The 21490-nt window shown below is 40.1% G+C and overlaps 1 long non-coding RNA gene across 1 annotated transcript in view; it reads right to left on the bottom strand.

The window, feature by feature from the left end:
• Positions 1-6471: 6471 nt before the first annotated feature.
• Positions 6472-21490, bottom strand: part of LOC140650531 (uncharacterized) — a 28207-nt gene continuing 13188 nt past the window's right edge. The window contains exon 3 of the long non-coding RNA XR_012042058.1: positions 6472-6604. This is a non-coding gene — a long non-coding RNA (uncharacterized lncRNA). The remainder of the gene's footprint in view (positions 6605-21490) is intronic.

Raw genomic sequence — 21490 nt, 5'->3', positions numbered from 1 at the left:
CAGAGTCTAGGGCTCGTTAGTGGCTGCTTTTTGCTTACACTGCTTGCCGTGCTGCTGTACTGCTTGTCATCTGTCTCTGCTGTGCCTGGGAACACTTTGATAACGGCAATGGCCATGCGCCTGGGCTGGCAGATGGCCACAGCATCGCTGCTGTTTCTGTGCTGCTGTACTGGACAGGCTGGAACCCCAATGTGAACTCAAGTCAAAGGGACTGTGACCTGTGGATGAGTCCACACGGGAGCAGGACACCCTGAAGCATCTGTGGCCATGGATAAGTCCATGCCAGAGCAGGTACATCTCGAAGCATCTGTGGCTGTGGTTATGTCTGTGCCACAGCAGGTGTACCTCTGAAGGGATTGTGGCCCAAGGATAAGTCCATGCTGGAGAAGGTACTCCTCGAAGCATCTGTGGCTGTGGATAAGTCCATGCTGCAGCAGGTACACCTTGAAGCATCAATGGCTGTGCATGACGTTGTGCTGGAGCACCTCAAAGCGTGTGGCCATGGATAAGCCCATGACAAGGCAGGTAGGGCCCTGGAGGGACTGCAGCCATGGGTAAGGCCATGTTGGAGCAGGCTCACTTCTGAAGGGACTGTGCCTGTGGGTAAGGCCACGCTGGAACAGCTGCACCTCACAGCAACTGTGGCTGTGGATAAGTCTATGCTGCAGCAGGTGTACCTCTGAAGAGACCATGGCTCATAGATAAGGCTCCACTTGGAGCAGGTACAACCCTAAGGGACTGCAGTTTGTGGATGAGTCCAAGTCAGAGCAGGGCCAAGGGGAGGAGTACACTGCAATGTTGAACCCTATAACCTGGCCCAAAGGGACCAGGGGTGGAGACTGTAAGGGATATATCTTTAAATTGTTGTAACCCATGATTTTAGTTGCATGTTACGGGAATTACTATAGCAGGAACCACCTAAACCAGTGGAGGACAAGCCTTACAAGAAGCAGTGCAAGTGCAGCAGTGACCCGACCTGAGCTGGCTTTGGTGCCCAGTAACGCCACGCAACACACCACCTCTCCTGTCCTGAGTGACCACCATAACAGATGGAGCCCGAAGTCATGGAGTAAATGAACTCAGCTGACACTTTGTGGACGTTTGTGGACATTTTACAGACATTTCACAGGGGTGGTCCATAGACTAAGGGAATGATATCTCTGTATTATATCAAAGGGTGGGAAGGGGGGTGGTAGCTAATGAGGATGTATTGGATAGTGTGGGACCTGAGCATGACATAAATGGTATGGAATAAGGCGGGGAGAATGTGCTGGTTTTGGCTGGGATAGAGTTAATTTTATTCCTAGGAGCTGATCTGGGGCTATGTTTTGGATTTGTGATGAAAACAGTGCTGATAACACAGGGATGTTTTCGTTACTGCTCAGCAGTGCTTACACACAGTCAAGGCCTTTTCTGCTCCTCACCCCACCTCACCAGCGAGGAGGCTGGGGGTGCACAAGAAGCTGGGAGGGGGCACAGCTGGGACAGCTGGCCCCAACTGACCAAAGGGCTATTCCATACCATATGGCATCATGCTCAGTATATAAAGCTGGGGCAAGAAGAAGGAAGGGGGGACATTTGGAGAGATGGCATTTTGTGTTCCCAAGTAACCGTTATGTGTGATGGAGCCCTGCTTTCCTGGAGATGGCTGAACACCTGCCTGCCCATGGGAAGTAGTGAATGAATTCCTTGCTTTGCTTTGCTTGCACGCACAGCTTTTGCTTTCCCTATTAAACTGTCTTTATCTCAACCCACAAGTTGTTTCACTTTTACCCTTCTGATTCTCTCCCCCATCCCACCGGGGGGGAATGAACGAGTGGCTGTGTGGTGCTTAGTTGCTGGCTGAGGTCAAACCATGACAATTGCCCTGAGTGTGAATAACCAAAAAGTGCATCAAAAAGGAAATTAGTCTCAACTACAAATACTGTATTGCCATGCACTACTAATATCCTAATATGTCACAGTATCTTATTCCTTCATTCAGGTCTGTAAAGTCAGATTTGGTTGCATCACTGAGAGCAGTCCATACTCTGAAAATGCATTTTGGATCTACGTATGCAATAGGAAGTAGAAATCCATCATAACTTTTCAGTCTCAAATCCTTGTTCCTGAGATCATACGGCAGAATATTTCACTTCATCTTTTCTTGCTACTACATAGCTCACAACATAGGTGAAGTAGCCCCTCTTGGAGAAGAGGTGGCATATGGCAAAATGTCACAAGGACCTGCAAGTAGGATTGTTAAATCAGAGGAACATTTTTCATTTGCTATTCCAGCGAGAATAAATCATCTGTCCATTCCGATCTCCAAAATGAAGATAAAAAACTTTCTGCCCATAACTACTGGAAGGAGTTACAGAGACAATGGAGCTGAACTCTTTGGTGTAGTGGCAGATTACAAAACAAAGCTGTCAGCCACAAGTGAAGGTTTGAGAGGTTCAGACTGGACATTAGAAAAACTTCTTTACTAGGAGGGTATTACAGTACTGCTACAGGTTACTCAAAGAGGAGGTGGAATCTCCATCGTGGGAGGTTTTCAACACTTCACCATACAAAGCAATTGCCGATTTGATCCAGTATTGGCAAAATTCCTGCTCCAAGTGAGATAGTGGACTGGATGACGTCCACAGTTTCTTCCAGCCAACATTTCTATGATTTTATCATAAATGACAGATGCAACAAATGCTAAAAACAATAGTAAGAAAGGACAGCAGAATAAAAATCAAGTCAATCCACCCTTGCAGGAAATATTGTAGGATAAGAAAATGAATATCTATGAATATGTTCTTATTCTGCTTGAACACCAATGAACCTAAGCCACAGTTGATAAGGGGTATTCAGGAGCATGCCTAGAAAAGGGGCATTTGGAAGCATCCTCTATCCAGTCTTCCCTCTAACACCCTTCCACAGTCTTCTGAATTTATTGCAGGGAAACCAATATAGGCGGTCAAAGAGAGGATTGCTCTACCAGAGCACAGTAAATCAGGCACATCAGCTTGTTAGCTTTGATGTGGAGTCCACATTGGAAGATAACTGTTGATGGCAGCAGAATTGGAAATGCAATGTTCACTTTTATATAGATGTGATTGTGCTGCAGTCCCTTCTGAGATATTTGGCAAATGCCTACAATGACTGGTGTCTTATGGTCTGAATTGCTCTCTGTCTTTCTGTAGGGAAAGCAGGCTCATAATGCAGGCTTAATAATCCCCATAACGATTCAGTTTCCTGTGTTTTGCCCACTTACACAGGCACTTTTCTTTTTCCCCAAGGATGAAAGAGCTTGTATTTCTTTAAAAGTATTTATTTAAAAATATTCCAGCTGCTGCCTTCCTATTGGCTGCTAAGTTTAAGGAGAAAAATTTCACTCAATATCATCCTGCAGTCAGACTCCAAAATGAAATAAAAGTATTTATTTTTGAACATCATTGTTTTTGTTGAAGGCACCCCAACTTATAATTGGTCCCAAGTTGTTTCTTAATTTCTTCATATTTGTTCTTACCATGTTTTATTATCATGAGGACAGGAAATATGAGTCAGTAACCCTAAGATCATCCATTTCACTCACTTATGGGGGGGTTGAAGCCCAAGGCAAATAAAAAGTGTCAAATATTTCAAATAAACTGAAAATACCTCTACCATTTACCACCCACAGCTGAGTTCACATTTGCAGCAGAATCATAGCTGGTCTAAAACATGTTTAAAGAATTAAGCATAGTAGCCCCACAGAAAGGAATGTTTAGGTTCTCAACAGTTACTCCTGAAAAGGAATATATTATGAGGCATTGTAGTGGGTTGACCCTGGCTGGACACCGAGTGTCCACCAAGCTGCTCTACCACTCCCCTCAGCTGGACAAGGGAGAGAAAATATAACAAAAAGCTCGTGGGCTGAGATAAGGACCAGGAGAAATCACTCACCAATTACCATCACAGGCAAAACAACTTGGGGAAATTAATTTATTACCAATCAAATCAGAGTAGGATAATGAGAAATAAGAACAAATCTTAAAACACCTTTCCCCCACCCATCCCTTCTTCCTGGGCTCAACTTCACTCCCGAATTCTCTACCTCCTCCCCCCAGCAGTGCAGGGGGACGGGGAATGGGGGTTGTGGTCAGTTCATCACACATTGTCTCTGCCGCTTCCTCCTCCTCAGGGGGAGGACTCCTCACACTCTTCCCCTGCTCCAGCCTGGGGTCCCTCCCACCAGAGACAGTCCTCCATGAACTTCTCCAACGAGGGTCCTTCCCATGGGCTGCAGTTCTTCACAAACTTCTCCAACATGAGTCCTTCCCATGGGCTGCAGTTCTTCACAGACTGCTCCAGTGTGGGTCCTTCCCACAAGGTGCAGTCCTTCAGGAACAGACTGCTCCAGCGTGGGTCCCCCACGGGGTCCCAGGTCCTGCCAGGAGCCTGCTCCAGCGTGGGCTCCTCTCTCCATGGGTCCACAGGTCCTGCCAGGAGCCTGCTCCAGCGCAGGCTCCCCATGGGGTCACAGCCTCCTTGGGGCATCCACCTGCTCCTCTGTGGGGTCCTCCACGGGCTGCAGTGGAGATCTGCTCCACTGTGGACCTCCGTGGGCTGCAGGGGGACAGCCTGCCTCACCATGGTCTTCACCAGGGGCTGCAGGGGAATCTCTGCTCCGGCACCTGGAGCATCTCCTCCCTGGCATTGGCTCCATTGGACATAGGGGAAGCTTCTAGCAGCTTCTCACAGAAGCCACCCCTGTAGCACCCTCCGCTACCAAAAACCTTGCCACGCAAACCCAATACAGGTGTTCTTTTAAATGGAGCATTTAATGTCTCTAGATAAATTTTATATATTCTTTGATGTGTAAATAAGGTATTCACATTTGCCTTGGACTGCTGAAAATGTGACCAGTCCCCATATTTTCTTGATTTTAAAATTTCACTTTCTTCTTTTAACTTTTCCTTTTCCTGATGTTATCTTCATGTTTTCAGCTGAATTATAAATAACCACTGTTATAGAAACTCCATTCTTTCAGTATTGCCTGTTAGACAGAAAGCACTATTTGCTGGACTTCTCTAGTGCTCATCTGTTCTCCAGAGACTTTCAGATATGTATTTAAGGTCAGAGGTTCAGAGCATTTAGATAATTTTAGATGTGTTTCTCTAGACCCACCTCAGCACAGCTAATGGGCCCCAGTCATCCAGAGTAGCATGCTTACCTGGAGATCGTGACTGAAGAAATCTTCCACCACCAAAAGACAAAAATCTTAAGCCAAAAGTTAGAGATGACTGCTGGACCTCTAATTTATTCACTTACCAGTTACGCTATTGTTTAAGTGCCTTAATTAAGTGGTATCAGACACTGAAGTCTTTAATTGCAGGGTATGGCAAAACCACTGTGCTGTGAGTTACACACTCGATAACAGCATTCACAGAAGCCAGTACATCAAAGAAGAGGACATCTACACTAGCAAACAGGAGCAATGGTGGAGAAAGATGTCTTAACAGCCACTTTTCTTCTAGATTTAGGCACTGACTGCAACACCATACCAAATGCTTGTATGAGAATGTGGGTAACAGTCTCAAACGCATCCTTGACTTAACTTTTCCATTTGGTGTGGGAGCCTTGTTACTCTATTCTTTTAAAAGATGGGGAGAGATCCTGCTGGTGCCCCATTTTTTGTAATAGCCTAGTGATGAGAGCTTTTGTGCAAGAAGTGGGAATCCTAGGCTCAGTGGTACACTAAGTGTCCTGAAAATGTCCATAAATAACTTACTGCTATTGACTGCATTCCCTGGAATTGTTAATGTATTTAGAAGAAAATTAATTTGCATTTCAGCAAATAGCAGCACTACAAATTCTGGTTTTCATGGGAAATTTGCAATACGTCCAGAGCATTGCTGAACCACAGGCTGCCATTCCTGAATGAATGTTTTGACCTAAACGTTTACTGTACAAAAGGTTGGTAGAACCAACTTTATCAGTTGGGTGTTTTCAGTTAAGGTGGCTGGAGTTGCCATGGGTGAGCTGTAAGTATCCAGGAGCTATGCTCTTAGCCTAGCCCCGCGATTAGGTCACTCATAAAATTTGCACATGGGATAACCTACTTTGGGAAATTCAGGTATGCACAAACTGCTGAGTGTCATTTAAGCTATACTAATCAAAAACATCTCCGGATATGTGAAGCAGCAATATTCTAGATGACTAAGTAACTTTACTGGTGGTAAATAAGTGCCTGTGGTCCTTCTGTTTAATTAGGGAACTTGAGTTGTAGATTGCTCATTCAGTTTAGATACCTAAGACACACACTAGACTCCTAAATGCTTTTTCAGACCTATCTTTTAGGTGTCTGAAGACAACCCCCTCCCCTCAATGTGATGGAATTTTTGTTCCTTCACAACTTTAAAAAATGTTATGTCCTCTCATGTCTGATATGAAGAAATATGAATCTTAGGTTACCACATACCTTTCTAAAAGAGAGTTATACAAGCTTACCTGGGATAGCTGCTCAGTAATAGGGCAGAAGGAAACAGTTTGACTTTGTTTCTGTGGCTGTTCATGAGGGTCTCATGCTCTGAGAAGAGCAATTCGTACCTTTGGGTGGTCTTCAACTTTGTAATGAGTTCCTTAGTTTTTCCTGTTGATATAAACAAAGTTACCCAAATTTAACAAAGCTCTTTAAGTAAAATTGTCTCAGGGTAATTCTGCTGATCAGGTGGAGACACTGCACAGAGGTATTTCGCCCCTCTTTACCTATTAAGCCTTGTATTTCATATGTTAGAGAATTCAGTCAACTTAACGTAAAAATTCTTTGTGGGAGGTTTGTAGCGTATCCACTGCATCATTATACATTTTTTTGTTATGGTATAGACTGATTTGTTTCATGTTCTTGTGGTGCTCAACAAGCCTGGGAACTGAGCCAAGTCTCTTATTACACATTTCACTACAGAAATGAGTACATTTGGGAAGAGAGAAATGTTATTAAACTGAATTATGTTATGCCTTCATTTTTATGCTTCAGAGCAGCATGATATAGAATGAATTAAGTCAGGTTTGGGGCCTTTGCGTTAAGGCAATGTGTTAAACATGAATACGGTACAGTCTGGGAAGTGATTTCTACCAAATTTCAAAGAAACTCATTAATCTTAAAGTAGTCATAGTTTCCTCTTAGTCTATCTGTCAAAAAAATTCTGTTAGTCTGATTGCCTCTTGATCTTTAACACAATTTTATACATTTATGCTTAGTTTGGCTCAGAATCACCTATAAGGCTTATGCAAAAAGATGGCTTCTCTAAATATTACCCCTTCAGATGCAATCTGATCTAAAGGTCAAGCTAAGTTCTTTCTTGTGACTCATCAAGAATAATAATGTTTCTGCAAGCCAAATTCTGGCCTTAAATTCATGGCCTCACATTCACCTGTGCAAATAACTAAATGCAGAATTTGATCTCCAAACAGATCCCTTAGGAAATTATATTGTCTTCCACAGGGTTCTGCAAAGGTTCTGTAAGGTCCAGGTCCCCTCAACCTATGTCTTGCTAAATAAATTCTCTTATTTTTTCTCTAAAAGAGAAAATAAATACCTACTTTTGTTTCTTAATCATCCAGAGAATTCCCTCTCATATAATTTTTTCTAAGTCTCTCCACATTCTAGCCACAGACCAGAATTGGGCATTTGTTGTAATTTGCTGTATTGCCCAAATTTCTCAGTGTTTTGATACTATGTTTGAATTCAGATCCATTTCTGAGTATCTGGAAGATGAAAAATCTCAACAGAAGTAGTCCTAAATAACAATTTATTTTTGTTAAACTTTTCCCTTCAAAACTTAGAAATAAATATGTTTAAGTTTCTTGTTTTACTGGTTAAAAACTTGCACTTTATGTAAGTACTTTTGAAAACAATAGCTATTAAAGGAAAACTCATAAAATTAAGAAAATTCTAAACAATTAGAAAAATTCTTAAACTAGCTGGTAAAAGTGTCAGCACAAGAAATGAGTAGCACTAGCAACAATTCTACTCGGAATGTAGAGTAAGTTGAGGCAGGTTAGGTTGGCAGGTGTGAAAATAAACCAAATGATGTGGAACAAGAAATATGTTTGAACAATGAGAATATAATTTATGATGAGTAACTAATGCAGAGAGAAAAATAAAGAAAAGCATTCAGTCATGAGCCTGGAGGAAAGGTGATCCACCCATAAGCTTTTCTAACTTCTCTATCAGCAACACTAGTTTAATAAAACTTTTTCCGTTTCCCTCATTTTTTTTTTTAAAAAAGGAATATATTTGTAGTAAATACTTTCACACAAATGAAGATTTTAAGATATTTTGTGAACACAGTCAAAGCCTGTACTTGCCTGATGTTTTGTGGGGGTTTCTTCCAATCAGAATATTACAGAGCATTTGTTCCCAATCTCATGAGCTTCCTCCTCAGTTTTGTGGTCTGCATTGCTTTAAAAGAAGCAGTTGTTGCAATGGTTGAGACCCCACAATTCAAGATCTAAGGCTTGATCTATTAAGTTGTTACTGAAATTAGAACCAAAAGCTTGAACTGGCATCACAAGTGAACTAGGAACCAGCTGTCAGCCTGAGCACAGTACAGATGAAGGGTTCACATAGCAGCCGAAGTCACAGGTCATAAGCCATATTATATATTAACCTGGGAGTCGACATCACAGTTCAATGCAGTAAAACAGTCCTCCAGAATGAGTGTGGCAAACACATGGACTGCTATGTCCAGGCCTACATTATGAACAAAATTTCCTAGGAAGCCAGAAAGTAAAAGAAAGGCGGTCATTCAGACTTGTCGGGAAGAGTATTGCAAAGATTTTGCACTGTTGTGGGTTGAATGCCTACAGGGACAAGTGGAAACAACATCATGGACAATTCTTTGATGTGTTTTTTCCTTCCCAAACATCACTTTCATCTTGCTTGTTTCAGCTTGAGTCAGTTGGTTGTCATCTGAAAGGTTATTTCCTGACCTATGCTGATGCATTAGACATAATGACAGCTGCATGAGCAAAGAACAGGATAAATAGTTGGGTATAATTCTGTTGCCGGTAGCTAAGACCATGGTGTTTCTCTCTCCCGTTGTCCCAGAAGTCTCATGTAGATTTTGAAAAAGAAAAAAAAACCCCAAGGTTAGTACTGGTGTCTGCAAGATATTCAGAGAGAAAGAGCAGTTGAACATTACTACTAGGAAGAAATCTAGTAGACCATGCCTATGTATTCCTGCTACATGACAAAGTTGCTGGTGGTAGTGCTAGCGTGCTTTGCTGTGTCAAGGCTACAGGAAAGTCCAGTAGTTTAATCAGGAGTATTTCATGTGTGCTTATGGCCTGGAGGAAGTTTTTAAGTAGCCTCGGCACTCTGTCCTAGTTTAAACTCTGCTTATGAGCCTTCTGTGAGGTCAGCTAATTTCACCTGTCGTTTGACCTTGATGGTTACTTTTTTCTTGGTTATTTTGCCCAAAAGGAGAGCCTGGAATCAGAAGAGTAGCTGGACAATACTCTGCCTACCTGTAAGCCGGAAGATGAAACCCTAGCCTATAAACTAACCAATTCAGTTGTCAGTGCCATTCTCTACCCTAAATCTTAAGGAAGTGGTTGCAGCTGCTATTATCCCATTTTGAGCAAAACAAACATTAGTTTCCACCCACCGGAATTACTTAAGTTTCCAGGTATTTTTCTGCAACAACTTTTCAAGAAAAAATGAAGTTATTATTCAAAATCCTGAAACTACAACTCAGAGACTGAAGCAGTATTACATGCTTCCAAAATTTTAAGCAACTTGCTTTAATATCCATCAAGGGAGAGAAGACCTTTCTGTTTGTCTGCTTTGCTTATACTTCATGGCCAACTCCTTCTTTGCAAGATACATGTTCAAAACAAAGATACAGCCTTTTAGCTGTATCTTTCTGAACATGCAGGTGACTCATCAGCTGTTTATCACCAAGACAACATAACCATGTGATTACGTCTCTCAGAGTAAATCCTCCTGTAGGCTGTGAACCCAAAACAACAATATTCACTACAAATATCCAGACTTTGGATTTCCTTAGCTGATCTTTATGTCTTTCTAACTAAGGAAATCTTTCAAACACACTCCCCATGGCTCTTGGCAGAGTGAGCTGGCAATTAACAGGGCAATAACATACCTCAGCTTTCATTTAATGTGTGTTATCTCATGCAGATAGAGATTCATACTATCTCTGGATATACACATAATATACATACCCTCGATATGTATACATACCCCAGAATGTGATCTCTGGGGTCTACTGCTAATAGCTTCTGAATTGCAAAATAACAGCTTTTAGAAGAAAAGACAAGAAACAAGGACCCCAAGCATCCACCGGGAAGCTGCTAAGTGCTTTGTGGGGTGGCAGTCAAGCAGTTCTGGCCTTCAATGTGCAAAGCTGATGCCGTTAAGGAAAACACAGAATGGGACGTTTTAGGATGGCATGTTACTACAGGCATTTTTAAGAAAGAAAGGGTCCAGCAGAAACTCATCTCAAGCTGATCTTTTTCAAGGCAATATCCTCTGTAATGATGGAGTGGTCATTTCCATACTAATTGATTTTTCTAGGATGATACTGTTTTTAATTATTTTATCATTCCCTCTCCTGTAATCTGAAGCTCTGTGCAACATTCAGCTAAAGCTGTCTCTGCACAGTCTGGGTGAGCTTTGCGTTTCTGAACAAGTGAGTGTTATCAGGATTCCATTCATTCCAGCTGGGGAACAGCAGACTGTGGGAATGGTTACAGGGAGAGAGGTTCCTCTCCGCCTCCTCCTCCTCCTCCTCCTCCTCCTTCTCCTTCTCCTTCTCCTTCTCTTTCTCCTTCTCCTTCTCCTCCTTCTCCTCCTCCTCTCTCTCGCTCTCAGACCTTTTTTCAGGATAAATATTTAGAGACTAGAATGAGGCAAAACTCCCGTAGGGCTGGAAACACAGACAAGCTCACACCAGACAAGTCTGCAAAATAGCTTTTTGTTTTGTTTTTCTTTTCAATGTCCAAGCTTTAAAGATTTCCAGCTTTTAAATTGTCTTTGAAAAGAAGATAGACCATATTACGGACTTTTTGGTGAACATAACATACTGGGTATTAATTTTAGTTCCAGGAATTTATGCCATGTAATTACTAGAATATGTCTTGGTGACTAATAACAATAATAATAATAATAATAAAGTCAAAGAAACACACTAAGAATAAAGCAGTTGAAACCCAGTTTTCACTTTATGATCAGAGGTTCAAATGCTCATACAAATGAGTTGTCACTGTACTTTTGCCACCTTTTATCATTTCTGTCCTTTGGCCATACAGGCTCACAGTCAGGTGAAAACAATTTCCCTACTTTGTAAAATACTTTGTAAAATACTACAGAGACAGCAACAGTTCTAGGGGGTTTTAGGCTCTCCCATGCAACGTGGTACAGTTGGTGAATAACTTCTAATTCAGACTAGCATTGGTCAAGTCTTCGTCCATATGACCAGGTATTCTAGAAGTTGTTTTAATAAAATTCCTGTATCCCATATCTTTTAATCACTCACATGATACAGACATTTATGGCCTAGTTCTGTCAACATGAAATTATCATTAGTAAGACTTCATTCCCCTCATCTGAACAAAATTTTTTTGTAGAAAGCTAGGTTTCCCAGTACTAATTCACTTAGTTTAGGTTTAGCATGGCAAAGTTGAACAAAATGCTAAGATTCTATCAAGAAAAAAATCTCTAATGTGATTTTAATTTGTGGAAGAAAAGAAGAATGAATGAATTGGCTTGTTGAGAAATTGTCATGGGTCATGTTTAGATTTCTGCTATAAAGTGGAGATCCATGCAGAGGGCACAGCTTATTGCCTACGGTTTCCACTTTGATCTATCAGAAATTCCTATATTTTCATTGTTTAAAGTAATTTCTATTCTCATACCAGACAGATAACTTTGTCCAAAGTTTCTGCACTGTTTTTTTCATATGCAGCTTGGATTTCAGTCTTTGTCAGAGGTACCTGTTTGCGTCCTCTTTGCCATCCATGTGTCTACCATTTTTTCCTACTTCTTTTCTCTCTTCACCCCATCAGCAACATAGGAATTAAGCTGCAGTAAAAGCTTGTTCAGTCTCATAGTGTTTTCCACTGACTGTGAACTCAGAAATTGGACTGTATTCAACTCTTCTATCCATGGTGGAGGAATGCAGTATATTGATTGAGTGTAAACCTGTTATATTTCCCAGCAACTTCCATTGAGGATAGAATTAGAAAACACTCTTCCAAATGATTCAAGGGTAAGTGTAAGACTGCCAGCTGTTGGAGAAAAATATGTTTATGCCTATACTAGGGCACTGAATGTGCTCAAGACTGTTTTGCAGTACTGAGTCTAACTGGCACACAGCCCGCTGTGTTGACACCGCTAAAGTCTCCTAACCTGACAGGGGTGCCTGCCAGCATACGTCCTATTTGGGAATGGTCACTCCCAGACTATGAGCAGAAATAGTTTTGGTAAGGGCTCTTCATCCCTACCATGCAGCAGAGAATCCTGTTTCATACTTCTGTAAGAATAAGAGTTCTGTAAAGTGCAGTAGCAAGAAGTCTGATGGGAAGAGAAGACTTGTAAGGGCCAAATTGTGCTGGATACCATCCTGATAGCGTACCAGCACAACTAACTAGCGTGCCCTGGCTCTGTTTGGTTTACTATTATGGATGTAGCCACTGAATTTTCTGGGCTGACCATTTGTTGTGGTTTAGCCCCAGTCAGCAATTAAGTACCACACAGCCACTCGCCCACCCTCCCCCCCAGTGGGATGGGGGAGAGAATCAGAAGAGCAAAAGTAAGAAAACTCGTGGGTTGAGATAAGAACAGTTTAATAATTGGAACAATAATAATAATAAACAACAACAACAACAACAACAACAATAATAATAATAATAATTTGTAATGAGAAGGGAAACAACAGGAGAGCAAGGGAGGAACAAAACCCAGGAAAAAAAACCAGCTCAACACCCACCAACCGATGCCCAGCCAGTCCTTGAGCAGCGATCGCTACCCCCCGGCAAACTCCCCCCGGTTTCTATACTGAGCATGACAACATATGGTATGGAATAGCCCTTTGGCCAGTTGGGGTCAGCTGTCCTGGCTGTGCCCCCTCCCAGTTTCTTGTGCACCTGGCAGAGCATGGGAAGCTGAGAAGTCCTTGACCAGTGTAAACACCGCTTAGCAACAGCCAAAACATCAGCGTGTTATCAACATTATTCTCACCCTATATCCAAAACACAGCACTATACCAGCTACTAGGAAGAAAATTAACTCTGTCCCAGCCGAAGCCAGGACACCATTGAAAACTTCCCGTCCAAAGTCATGTCCAGGTCTTCCTGGCTCCTACCACTTTCATTAGGTAACGATGTGGCAGCAGCAGCTGTACCTGACCCTCTTGAGCTGCATTTTACTCTTCCCACCTTTTGAGGAGCAGCCTCTTCACGAGGAAATCCGGGGGAGCTTTGGCAAAACCCTCTTAGAAATCCTTCCCACAGAGAGAACAAACAGTGTCAACACATCTGACAGCTAAGAAGGACTTGCTTCTTTTGGAAGTCAACAAAATGTATAAAAATTCTGCACTTCTAGGTAAAAGCAGGATGAAGAAATTGTTCCCTGGCTATTTACAGTTACAAGTCAACAGGGCGTTCCTTATATGCCTCTCCAAGGATAACCAAATGAGGAAGTTTTCTTTTAAATGAAGATATGTTATTTCAATCATGGGGGAAGGGAATTGCTTTTTTCAGGCCACTTCCTTGGAGGAAAATCAGTAAAATAGTCCTGTGGACCTCTTCCTAATTTCAGGCCACTTGTGTCTTCCCTTGTCTGAATAGTTAAGAAAAGTAGTTACCCTGGCAGTCATGGAGTATGTTTCAAACACTGTCTGTGATGCACTCGGCTTCAAACATGCTGGCATTTCAGTTGTTGGGTGAATTCTACATTATTTGAATAACACATTATTTGCTTGCTGTCATATAATATCCAGCATTATCTGAGAGAATTATCTGAGTAATGTTTTCCTTTACATGCTGGACATACTATGGTGTTTGGTTGTTGCATTGACATTCTTTGGCCTTGCCACAGAAGGAGCTTTGTTCTGTCCTATACTTTAAAGTTTAGTTACTTTCATTTACATGAAAGAATTAGGCTGTGAATTTTCTGTTTGATGTATGAGAAAATCTTAGTGGTTTGCAGTTTTCTCTTTACATCTTTTTTACTCTAGGTTTTTTTGAAAGAAAGTGATGGGTTGTGGTGAGCAAGAGAATTCATAAGAACCTGACAGAAAGCCTGATCCTCCATGTTTTGAAATCTATTTGTTTGTCTGTTGTTAAACAACAATTCAAAAATAAATATTTAATGAGTTAGAAGACAAAGACTCTGACCTTTTCTCCTACAAGGGAAGCCAAGAAAGTTCCAATTCCATTTCTCTGATCTCCTAAGCTGACTGCCAGCAATGCTAAAGAAAGTAAGAATTGAAATTCTTTGCATTTCTGAAGGGCACTAACCTCATTTTTATTTCCTTATATCTCACCTTCAAATCTTAGGTCTCATTTGTATAAAACAAAAAAGTTTAAAGAAAAAAAAAAAATCTGGGTTTCTAGTTTGTGTATGCAGTGTTCCCTTCTCTCTGAGCATCAGACTCCTTGCTACTGCACTTCAGGATTCCTTACAGAAATTTATCCACACAGAAGCATAAACCAGGATTCTTTGCTACATGGTTGGGATGAAGAGGAACATGTTTCCTTATGCAAACATTTTGCAACAGAGAAGGAAAGTTCATGTCTTCTTTGCTTAGAAATCTTAACTTTCAATTGCCTGCTTGTTACTCCCACTGAAAGTAATCTGCACAGGCATTATATGATGTACATTACATAATCTGTAAAACAAAGAAGCGTTGTCTAATTACAGGTTTCTTTCCAGAAGCAGAATGGAAAGGTTTCTGGGGGAGTTTTTGGACATTCTACATTTTAGAAGAAAAATAATTACCAGATTTATATCCCAGAATTACTAAGGATAATTACCTGATTTACGTCCATAACCCAACTGAATTACCTTTTTCACAAAATCAGAATTAACAAAATAAATCATCAATACTTTTCATCTCTTCAGATGAATTTCACTTTTCTACAGAAAACCCACGCAGATTCTAAGCACCATTTCAATCCCATTTGCTCAGCTTGAGGAGAATCTTAGCCACCAGAGTTCAGACTTCTTTTTCATTACTTAATGAAGAAAGTCAATTATTTAGTAGAAAAGTTTTCCATCAGTAGGATTTTTTTCTTCTTTATGAACTTTGAAATCCTTAAAGAAAAGAAGAAGAAGGGAAAAAAAAGTAGAATTAGCTAATACAAACAGCTGTGACACAAACTGATCTCCAGGGTTTGGCATTTAATCCAGTTTTATAAACTCTTGGCCTGAAACTTGACTTTCCAAAAAGCATTATTCCACCTTTGTTTCCCAAACATCCATTCTTAGGGATCACTACCCATAAAGTGTAGGAAAAAAATGATCTATCACTGAGCTCATTCAATAAGAACAAAGTCATGCTCCCTATAGCCCATCAATCATAGTATTAAACAATTCAGGCAATGTTTTTTTCAGTACTAGTGTACAGTGTAAAAACTCTCCATGCAGTAAGATATCCCCACATTTATCACTTTTTTTGTTAGCTCCCTCATTAACTTCTCTATTCTACCTTTCCGGAATAAAGTCATGATAGAAATAAAACTATTAAAACTTCTAAAACTATGTGGCATATATTTATTTCATTGTATTCTTAAGTATTCCAGTAATTTCCACAGAGCTTTTTAACAAGCCACATACAAAAAACAACAGCAACAAGCTAAAATAAAGTACATCAGTCAAAAAATAACTTTTAGATAATTTTAGCTCTTTGTATTTTTCGAAAAAGAGGATCTTTTGTTTGTTTGTTTCAATGTGTACATGAAGTGTGCACAAATATATCTCTGATCTAAGTCATTTTTGTGCAATGTACAGGTAAATTCAACCATACCTTGTCCACATTCACAGAATAATTGTTCATTCAAATACTGCTCAGAAAATAAATCCGAAACATGGCCCTGATTCAGCAGAGCACTGGCTAAGTACTTAAAAATGTTATTAGGTCTTTTATCCTTGTTATTTAGATTGGCACCTTTTTGCAGCTAAAATAATTACTTAGTTACATGTGATTGCAAATACTGGTCTATAAATTTTTCAGTGTGGCTAATGATAGTGACCCCACCATACTGGTTTGAGCAAACCAATGTTTAGTTTCTACCTACTTCTAGGATCCTGGGCTGAGTACAAAAGGAGTCTACCCCAGCTTTATTCATGAAATCACATTGGATTCAGAAAATTGCACAGGGATATCTGTTATTTCCTTCTTTTAAATTCTGTTCAAGTCCTTTCAAAATGAGGCTGCCATGTATTTCATGACAATTGGGTGAGGATAAGTTTTCATTTAATTGATTTAAACTGTGAGGGCAACATACTAACAGGGGTCTTAGGTGACTTGTAGTTTTACTTCTTTGCAATTAGACTAATAAATACCTGAAAAAAAAACATTTTATGGCTCTGAATCATCTCTTCTCCCTCTTTAAAAGAGGAATCAGCATGAAGCAATCAGCTCTTCAGCAAGCTGCTTTCTAAAATGACAGTGCATTTCTTGTTACTCTACTCATTTCTTTCTTTTCCTGAATGTTGCACAAAATGTGTCTAAACCGAACTGTACTGTTTACTAGGGTTATTCATGCAATAAAACAAGTGTATGCAATGGAACAACTGCTTATACACAGACACTTATTTTGCAGGGCTGGAGTTTGGCACAGAGGAAGAAGTGCCAAAGGCTTTCATATACTAGTTCACTCTATGAAAAACACGTTACACTGAACTGAACTGTTTGTTGAGGCTGCATATGAAGCTCCTCTTGGCTTTAGTGGGAGCAATACCCCCACTGACACCTAGTCAAGATACAATCACCACTGACAAATCCAGTTCATACACCTCTGCTGAGATTGTCTTTCAGGTTTTATGATGACAAGAAGCCCAAAATTAGTTAATGTTAATATGACATTGCCCAAAATGCCAATATGAAAAGGGTTACTGTGTTTTGGTTGTAAAAAGACTAACCATTTGCAAAAGAAAAAAAATTGTTTTATTTTAGAAGGCAAACCGTTTAAAGATTAATTCTTTAAAAATTAAAATGGATGTTATGGAGTCTAGCAGCAGCAGCAACAACAGATTCTGAGATGAATCCCAAATGCCACTGTAAAAGTATATATAGAACAATTTTATAGAGACATGAAACATGAAATGAACTTGGATTTGAACATTATTTCAAGGAGCCAAATAGTAAACTCTAAAGGCTATTTTTTTACAATGGAGACATCAACAATGTTAACAATGGCAACTCTGCTTCAAAGGTCTAATGAAAGCCTTAAATGCTTGTAAAATATTAATAACTACTAAGCCCATTTTTTCACTACTGGAAAAAATAATTTCATTTCCATGTTTTCTTCTCAGACCTTTTAGGTTGGGCTATACTTGAAGTGCTGACCGCAGTAAGAACCCCAGACGTATAAAAGAGCCTGAGCTGTTATGCTACCTGCCAAAGATAACTATTAGTTTAAGCAGTAGTATGGTGAAAACACATCACACCACTTGCTGGGGTCAGACAAATGCACACAATTTAAAGAGAGAGAGAAACCAACCATAACTTAACTAGAATTTTGAGGAGCTGACATGAGTCTCCTATCTTTTTTTCTCTCCAATTGAAAATGCAAAGATACGTAATATTTCTCCCTCCACCCTCAGTCCTACTAATTAGGACTGAAGCAAAATCAAACTGATGTTTTCCTGCTAGGTGAGCAAATAACAGACAAGTATATAGACTGAGAGGTACCTGAAGAGTTGCTTTATGCACTGGCAATTCTGCTTCAGTTTCAGTGAGGAAGGATTAGAAATCAAGACAGGAGCTTTGTTGCAAAAGGCATTCTCTTTCTGTGTCTGAAGATAATCTGGATGAGTCTGATGCATGCATCACTGGTAAATCGGCTGCTTTAAGTCTATACATTCTTTTGTCTCTCAGTGTAGAAGTCCTTTAATCTCTGGTTCAGCTGGTTGAAAAACAACTGAACTGGCTCTTTTTGAAGACACATTGTAAAAGGTATTTTCTAGAGACCACCCTTCTGTTGACGGGAAAAAGCTTTTAACACAGCTTCTTCTCTATCATTCTGCCATGCCATGCATTTGTGTATCAGTGTCACTTGCTCTCAGACACTGGAAATCATATAGCCAGTAAACTGAGGCCATCTGGCCAATCCAATAATCATATATACAAGGGGAAATACAGGATCTCCCACAGCTTGCAACCCCAGTGCCTGGACTGACAAAGGCAGTACAGAGCTAATCACAGGATTTGTATGAAAGGAGAAGTGAAGGGCAAAAACTGAGGAAGATTTTTTTTGAGGAAGAGAGGAGAGGTAGGACATTACAAGAAAAGCCTAACTGTTTATTCAGAGAGAGAGACAGTATGAAGAACTACTATTAGCCCTGAAGTGTGTAAAGGTGAGAGGAAATACGGTTAAGTAAACAAACAAACCAGGGTCCTGGTTATTCCAGCCCTTTCAGGAGGAAAAGTATTTGCTGATATTTAAAAAAAAGATTAAAAAGAGCATAATTTGGGCATCTGTAGAAGGTATGTGATAGGACGGCAGAGTTTGCTCACATGAAAGAAGACACTTTCTGAAAAAGACAGGAGCCCCTTGCAGCAATAGATGCAGGACTGTGAGTGCAACAAGCCTTAGGAAACCTGGAACACCCTCATAATCATAGCTACCATCTCTTCATTTTGAGCACTGGTGAGACGTACTTTACACATGATCTAGTTTTTCTATACTGGATCCAAATATGCCATCATTTCCCTTTAATGTGGATTTATAGGAGTCTATTACTTCACTTAAACCTTTTATGTGCTGAAACCCTTTTGTGGTCAAAGAATCCAGGTTCACTAGTCATTCACATGCTCTTTTCTAAGGAGGATTTACATCATTTCGCGAGCAAAACAAAGAATAGCAAAATATATTGCAATGATATTTCCTAGCTTAGGGCTTCGGCCTAAGCTCTGGACTAAAACAAGAGATCTTCCCCAGTTAGTGTCTCCCTTTCTATTTCTGTAGCTATTGCTAATGTCATTGTCTGCTACAGGACACATGCATGATCCAGAGTTGCTAGTAATTTCAGCATTTGTCAAATGCCATCCTCTTCCTAAAGTCCCAGGTGAAAAGCAAGATACTGCTTATAAATGAAACAGAAAGCACAATCAAGTTGCTGCTGAGAAAGCATTGTAATGTAGGAGGAACTGAGAGAAAAGACAGAGGCTGAAGGAAAAGGGTATGAATGATGGTAGCTGGAAGCTGCATTTTTACCAAAGCCCAGTTCCCTCAGTTCAAAACACACCACAGCTGGATGATCCACTCCAGGACATGGAACTTATAGGGCATGGAGATTTGGCTTGGAAATTTTGTGACCTTCCTGGGCAATGGTCTCCCTAAGGTTACAAATATCTCAGAGCAAGCAATTAAATTCTCAATATTGTGCTGACACAGATGTGTTCAACTGGTTTGTACTTAATAACACCCAGCTGCAGTAGTCATGAGTACAGTAGAAAGGTGTGCAATAAATGGAGCTGTGGCTGTTCAGTCTTCACTACAATTTTGGCTTGGTTTTTTTCAAGCTCTCTATGTGAGCTTTGCCAATAAAGGTGGATGAATTCCTGGTTCCACTTTGTAGTTACCTGTACACCTGGTTTCTTTTTACATAGCTCTGTTGCTTTTGACAGCCTCTTGCTTGAATGAAACCAGAACACAGTGCGGAACATGGATAAACTATCTATTTCTGAACTGTCCGAGGTCATCAAACAAAACCAAAAAACGTCTCACAGAATTTCCATCTGGAAGCATGAATTGGCTGAGCTGGATGCACAAACCCTGTCAAGCCTTCCCTTAAGTCTCGCCAGGATATTAACTTTGAAATAAAGCCTAGTTTTTCTGAGTTCTGTTTTGAAGATTTCTGCTCTATTCAGAATGTCTGTCTTGCCATTATTTTTAAAAAAGAAGTAAAAGCCAAAGAGTGGAATTTGGAAATACATGTGTCATCAGTTCAATTATATTGTTGTCTAGAAGTGAGCCATGCTGGCACATAAAACTAATTTATGGTTGTAATTATATGCATGGGACATTCATAATACCTTTGCTTGATCCCTCCAGTAGCTACAGCCACTAGAATTACATCCATCCCATGTAAACTCAGCTATCGGTGACTCTCTAAACCCCATTTCTGCATCCTGCCTTAATATAACAAAGAAGAAAGAGATTTGGAGGGTTGTGAGGAACATTTCAGAGTGCTTTCCTTGTAATAAATGTTTCTAAAAGCTCATCCCAAGTTTCTACCTTCAGGGTCACATTCCTGCCATATAAAATTTTTACCACCAGGTTGTAAACCACTAGAAATTAGGAAATTCACTCAGACCCAATATCAACAGTGCTCAACCCTCACCAGCAGTACTATCATACAACAGGAATCACCAAATGGCTTGATCCAATGCCCACCTACGTGAATAGGAAACTGTACGTGGGTTTGAGGGAGAGCTGGTTGGGAAAAGGAAGAGAGGTCCAAGAGTGATTTAGATAATAACATGGCTAGGTAAATTTTCAAACTTCAAGTCATAAGACTTCTTGTTTTTGTAGAGAGGACATGTGATTTAGTGACTAAACAGTGTTATTTCTTTTTATTCCTAATAGCATCATAACACTTGTTTGATGAGGATAAAATGCACACATACACACACACACAAGCAAAACATGTCACAACATTTATGCTAAAATCTTGAGGTGCATACACTAGCCAGTTCTTTGAAAATACTAATTTTTAAATTTTTTCTTTTTCTGAGTGGTTTTCCACTGTTCTTTGGGAAATTAGGTCTTATATGGCTCACATCTTGCACTATGATTCATCACTTTGAAACATCAATCATGTCTGGATTGTTGAAAAGCATGATGTTTAAAAAGAAAAAAGTTTTGCCCGACAATTTCAAACTGGGTGTTCTCTGTCCACATATTCATGGATACATTTCTTTATACACAGTGCTAAAAAAATATTCAGCCAACCCTTTACTCAACCAAGCTCATCTCAGTTAGTGGAAGTGAAGCAACATACTTCTAACCTAGCTTTTGTTCATTGCAAGGATATTATGTATCAGCTGAATTCAGATTAAAACATCAATTGGAAAAAGGTGTGACAAGACATTATCAAAGTTAGTAAGAAACAGAAAACAGATCTGACTGATTTTTGATATGTAGGCTAAAAACATGACAGGAAAGCACTTGCCTGATGAAGTATTAGTGACTGGTGAGCAGGGATAAGCAACAGGGACTACATACTTATATGATTGTCAAGAGTTTGTCATGAGGTGCAATCACCTTCCTAGCAGCTGCTGTT

Source organism: Ciconia boyciana, chromosome 4, assembly GCF_034638445.1.
Source record: "Ciconia boyciana chromosome 4, ASM3463844v1, whole genome shotgun sequence".
Classification (NCBI taxonomy): Eukaryota; Metazoa; Chordata; class Aves; order Ciconiiformes; family Ciconiidae; genus Ciconia; species Ciconia boyciana.
The sequence above is the reverse complement of the archived record's forward strand: the minus strand, read 5'-3'. Positions and strand labels throughout refer to the sequence as shown.